The sequence below is a fragment of the Argiope bruennichi genome, chromosome 2 (assembly GCF_947563725.1).
Source record: "Argiope bruennichi chromosome 2, qqArgBrue1.1, whole genome shotgun sequence".
Taxonomy (NCBI): domain Eukaryota; kingdom Metazoa; phylum Arthropoda; class Arachnida; order Araneae; family Araneidae; genus Argiope; species Argiope bruennichi.
Window position 1 is genome coordinate 17,609,040 of NC_079152.1, and position 5,510 is coordinate 17,614,549.

Genomic DNA, 5,510 nt, shown 5'->3' on the forward strand with positions numbered 1-5,510 from the left:
TCACCAAAGAGCCTCGTGTAAGGGGGTCTATTGCACGTTAAATCCGTCATGCCAAACGTCCTCCCGTTGGTGTGGAGACGGGGGGTGAAGCTCAGGTGTAGTCCTTGTCATCTGACCGTGGTTCAAAATGACGAGGTCAGTCCCAAAAAAATAGCCTTAGTGTTGCTTTACAATGGGGCGTTAATATAACTAAACCGAACTTTTTGACAATTACTGTACTTTCTTTATACCACGTATACGGGAAAGTAAAAAGGATTTTCTCGAAGCAAACAAACGATCAATTAAATTTAATTATATAGAAAATAAAACCTTCTTTTAGTTGTGTTGGTTGCTTGGTATAATCACATTTCTTTTATATTTGAATATAGATGTTAAGGTAATAAATTATTTACAACTCAAACCTCTTATCATTGTTGCGGTTTCTTTTAAGATAAATCTGAACATATATCTCGAAGGAAAAAAAGAATCTGGGTTGTGGCAGGCCGATAAAATCATCAATGGAAGTTTGAAAATTCAGATAATGATCCCCCTATTTAAGATAAGATTTAAGACAAAGATTGAAAAAGTGTTTTCAGAAGTATATGCGAAATATTTTTTACTAGGAAAATAAAAAAGTATCCATTCTTTATTAAATAAAAGATCACTAGAATTAACTTTTTGACTTTATTAATTTTATTAACGTTAATTAATTGAATTTACTCGTCAGAAATGAACATGAATGGCTAATTTATTAGTGGACGCTTTTCATTTCAACAGTGATATCAATTTTTCAAAATGCATTTTTGAAAGAAACATCTAAAGTATGAATAGGACTCGTTTCATCTAAGTGTCTGCCCCCGATTTAAACCCCTTTTAATTAATTCATTCATGAAACCAAAACCCCTTAGTTTAAATTTGATATTAAAAATTTCTATAATTAACATTATTAATTAATATGATTTTTTTATTTGATTTCTGTACATTATTCTGGTCAAGAAACTTTTTCTATGTTTTTCTATGTTCTATTATTTCTCCGTCAAAATAAATCAACTTGAGTGGTCTTCACAAAACATTCTCACATATCTCTAATAAAGATGTTTTCCCAGAGATTATCTTACATGACACTGGCTTACAATAGTTACGGAATATTAATTTTTGGCATGAATTTACAATTTTTACTAAATCTGTCATGTCATCTTTGGCGAGTTATTTGGCGATTAATCCCCGGCATCAGATTAATAACAACTGAAAATGGAACTTGTATTTTAGATGCATTTTTCTCAATCGACTGAACAATTTTGATTTAGAACTATACCTGTTGTCACACAACGCCGCGCTAAATTCGATATATTTAAATTATCCCTTTTTTAAATTACCGTGTTTATGTGTTTCTGAAAATACAGATTGACAGAAGATCAATTCCTGATCGGATTTGACTCAAACTTTGAAACGTGTCTATGCTATAGACGTTAAACCTGTGTAATGAATTTTATTTATCTAGCTTTTATATTTTTACAGTTATCGTGTTAACTCGAACAGCCGGACAGACAGACTTCCTCTGAACAGTGTTTTCTCAAAATTTTATAGAAGACTACAAATTTGGCATAGGGATGGTACAACATATTTCATCCGTCTAGCTGAAAGAATTTTTAAATTATCTTTGTCACAGACAATTGACGGACATTTTCCAAACATGTATTTTTCGATTTCAGGTAAGTCTAAAACGTGGAGATTCGAAAATATCTTGAGTTTGAATATTTTTTTAACAATTACAGTAAATTCTCTACACTAGATATATAAAAAAGCAAAAAAAATGTAAAACCGTAAAGAAACGTATAGAGAATGCTGTATCTTTCCGGATAATTATAATAACTTAAATCGTAGAAAATAAAAACCACCGTTATGGTTGCAAAGAAACTTTAATATTAAGTTTTCTGTTTCAAATTAAGCATTTTATTTCGTAGAAATCGCAAAAAATTAAAAGATACCGGTAGATAAAACTGCAAGATTCAATAAACTCTAGATTAACAAGATAACAAAAAAAAAAATGCATGGAGAATCAATTGCTTAAAACTATTTGTCAAATTTAAACAAAAAATTTAAATTTCTAATAATTGAATCCTGATACCATTTTCAATGCTATCCTCTTCATATTTGGGGTTAGATAGCTGGAGACAATAGGACAGATTGAAAAACGTAATTTTGAAAAAGAAAAATGGAATTGTTCTTATGTTATCAATCATATAATGTTCTTACTTTCAAATAACTTAAATCTTGAGCTATTAGTATCATTTTTCAGATATTAAAGGCCCCCTTGTAGGAAAACTAACAAGTAAAATATACTAGTTTTAATAAAATTTCAAAAAATCGAAGTTTTAATTTAAAAATTCATGAAAATTTTTTCAAGTAAATGAAGTTTAAAAATAAGTTAAATAATTAAGGATGCATGAACATTATTATATTTTGTACAGTGGTATAAATAAACAACTTAATAAAAGTTGATGATATTACTTGATTTATTTTACATATGTAAATAAACCATATTGTATATCTTGCACTTCCTTTAAAGAAAATTCATCTTTCTTTCAAGTTTTTCCCGATAGATGGCACCACGAAAGAGGAAGTGTAGAAGCATTAAGCTCTACTCATTTTATCAGAATGTTCTATTCGTTATTGGTTTGGAATTCATTGCCAACAATGGGTACAAAAATTTAAAAAAAAAAAAAAAAAGTGGTAAATGCAAAGTAGGAGATATTCTAAAATTAACTAATTTTAAAGGTTTTTTTTTCTTAAATAATTAAGATTTGACAATTTTCGAACTTCAAAAATATCAAACAATTATTTGGAAAAAAAGCAGAGCAAATAGAATAAACTATAATTTTTTAGAGCAATTAGTTTGCGAATTCATAATTTTTTTAATATCTGTTTCATAATTTGGTAACAAATCTGATTAAAATTCTCAGTTAATTTTGAACCCCTCAAAAGAATTAAGAATGTATATTTTAAGAATTCTGTTCATTCCTTTCCTCTTGATATCTATGAGCATTCCACATGCAATAATCAACAAGAATCCGCAATTTTTAAAGCATTTAGTTAATAAATTCACAAGTTTTAAATATTGATTATTTGATACCTTATAAGATCGAACCTATATTTTTTATAATACTTTTTACATACATTCCCATGTTTATTTTAAAATATAAATATTGATTTAATTGTGTATATATATATATGCGATAGTATGTCAAGGATAAACAACACCTGCAATGCACCATTTTATACACTCTTTTCTTAATTTTCGACTTGAAATGCAAAACAAAACTGCTGCTAGATAAGTACCATATTTCAGTTCTTCATGGCACGATTTTGGTAACATTCTTGCTCGCGTTCACTGATAACGGGCAGTAAAACATAAAAACATATTCCTTCCAAAAATGTCTGTCTGTCTCTCTATCTCTCTCTCTCTCTCTCCATGTGTGTGTGTGTGCGTGCGTGCGTGCGTGCCTGTGTATTCTTGCATGCATGAATATCAGACTGAACAGAACTATTCAGGAGATTGTTTGACTAAAAGCTGGAACATGGAACTTGGCACATGGAATTTGGAAAAAAGCATCTGGATTTTTTTTTTAATTTTAATAAGCGAAAAAATCAATAGCAATATTGCTGTTTTGGTTTTAAATATTACAACACAAAACTAATGACATGACAAAATTTTACATGATCTTAAAATTAAAAAAAATATATGTTTTGATTATGCATTTTTATACTGATGGGTTTTTTTAAGTTTTTGATTAATTTTTGAAAAAATAATGTAAGTATATTTTTTTTTCCACCATACATATCATTAAAAATAAAATCTGTGCACGAGCCCGTTACACGTGCATGAGAAAAATTTGCTTTTATCAATGTGTTGCGGTCATATCGAGAAAATCTCAAACCAAAAAATTAATTTAACTGTTACTGCAAACCAAACTAAAAACTGAGACTAGATTATATAGATATTTCTAGTGTGAATATCACTAAGATATGGTGTAGTCACATTAAAAAAGTGTGACTGGTCTGAATGAAAAAAACATATTCATTCTTTAAAAAAGAAAACAAAGTTCATATTAACTTAAAATCGTGTGATCTGAAAATAAATTTAGTATTTATCTAATTGTGATAAGATAGTGCTTCATGAAAAGTGGATCTATAAATACAAGTAAATTTATCATACGGTTCCTCAAAAAGTGGGAGTTGGAAATCAACTGCTGGAATTTTACAATATGTATCTGTATTTCAAAAACTATTTGAGATATGCTCACAATTTTTTGAATTCAGACATTTTAACATGTCAGCTTTTCCCATGTAAAAATTTTACTTTGTTACTATTCACGTTTTTACCACCATCATGCTTAAAGTTTCATAAAAATATTAAATTTATGTTATTTATGCGTTTATTTCTTTATTTAATGAAAAATGATGATTTACTTTTAATGAACGAAAAATGTTTTGAAAAATATAGAATAATTACCAAGGTATCGCCGAAAGTGCATAAATTTTATTTAACATTGGAAGCGTCATTTTTCAAAACGCTATGACTCTTGAAATTATCATAAGAATTTCATAAAATTTTATTTTGAAGTTAATCACAAGCTGATAAATCTATTCAGCTAAAAAGCTCATTTTGCGTATAGAAAAATTTCTGGATAGTAGTTAATTAATTATGTTATTTAGTTAATCGATTTGTCGGTTAGAATAAACCTGACCCCTTGAGAAATTTCCATCGATACCAATTTTGTGAAGACGCTACAACAAATAAAAAAAGTTACAGGTGTTGGCCTGTGCTGTTTTTGTTATTGACGACTGTACCAAAATTATGCTTCTGCTTAGCTTCATCGTTTAGAGCATATAATTCAGTACACCTTTTAAGTCTCATTACTTCGACTAATCGAATCTAAAGTTTAATTTAAAAAAATTTAAGTATCATAACTACAAATTGAATTTCACATTTCCAGCCAGAGACGGCGTTAGCATGGGGGCAATTACTCCCCTGTCGGCAATCGCTTGCCCCCCCCCCCCCAGTCGGCGAGAGATTGAGATTTTCGTCGGCAAAAATCTGCACTACCTCATTATGGTTGTGGAGAGTTGCATATTCTATAATATAAAAATTTAAAAACTACCTTAAAGTTAATATGTTGTAAACAGTCAAAATATCTAAGTAACGGTTAAAGTAGTTTTTGAATATATTTAGCAAAATAATAGATAAGGTGGCTTGTCAATAAGATGCCGCATTTAGTGGATAATTTTTGATCGGCCGACAATGAAAGCAGTCGAAAGCAGATGAATGTCGAAGAATGTGAATCGGCAGAATTTTAGGCTTTTGATCATAATATCGTTCATCAAGTTTTTAATTTGCGTTACTTTTGGCCGTATATCCGACAAGATGAATAAGACATTGCATTCTGCCGACAATTTCTGGACGGCCGACTATGACCTAAATGCGATGAAAGTCCGCAGATTTTTAGATATCTGATTCAAATATTGTTTAT